Source organism: Schistocerca serialis, chromosome 4, assembly GCF_023864345.2.
Source record: "Schistocerca serialis cubense isolate TAMUIC-IGC-003099 chromosome 4, iqSchSeri2.2, whole genome shotgun sequence".
Taxonomy (NCBI): Eukaryota; Metazoa; Arthropoda; class Insecta; order Orthoptera; family Acrididae; genus Schistocerca; species Schistocerca serialis.
In genome coordinates, this window is record NC_064641.1 from 573,403,221 (window position 1) to 573,403,921 (window position 701).

Genomic DNA, 701 nt, shown 5'->3' on the forward strand with positions numbered 1-701 from the left:
CCCATCTTCGTAACACATAAATGATTAATGTTAAGCATTTTCGTTTTCTTGCTAGTTTTAAGTTTACAAGTATTTAAAACTGCAATGTTGTTAAACTTTGTTGAAACAATAAGAAATAAAGTAAGCTTCATATTTTGTGTATGTACAATTTCATATTACGAAAGCACGACCAGTCTTACTCACAGGTGGTACGTCATTTGTAAATGCCAGCAAATAAATTAATGTACTATATCGGTAACTTCTTTATCTCATATTTCGTGAAATCGTACAGAATATGATGAGGCTTTGGTAGACAGGTGCTAGAACCAGAGCAATTTAGCAATTTAGCTTGTGTTATAGCACAAAATCATAAAATACAGTACTTTATCATCAGAATGAAGAAATCTCTGTACAGATAATCGACAGCGCTTAACTTATGGCAACCGTTACCCCGTTCTCACTATCTGCAGTCAGCCCGCCGCCCCCTCCTCCCGCCATTCCAGATCGCACTATTCCCTTGTAAAAAAGCAGCAGTGTGCATGCTGTTCTATGACGTCATTTCCTGCTCAGAACCGAAAGTTAATGAGCAATAAACACTTCATAATGGATAGGTAGCTCCACAGTGCCGAACACCTGCCGTTGTTATATACCTGTTTTTACAAAAATGCCCCATAACTTATGTAAAGAGTCAAATCAAATCGTAAGAAACTATTTTACTCTGG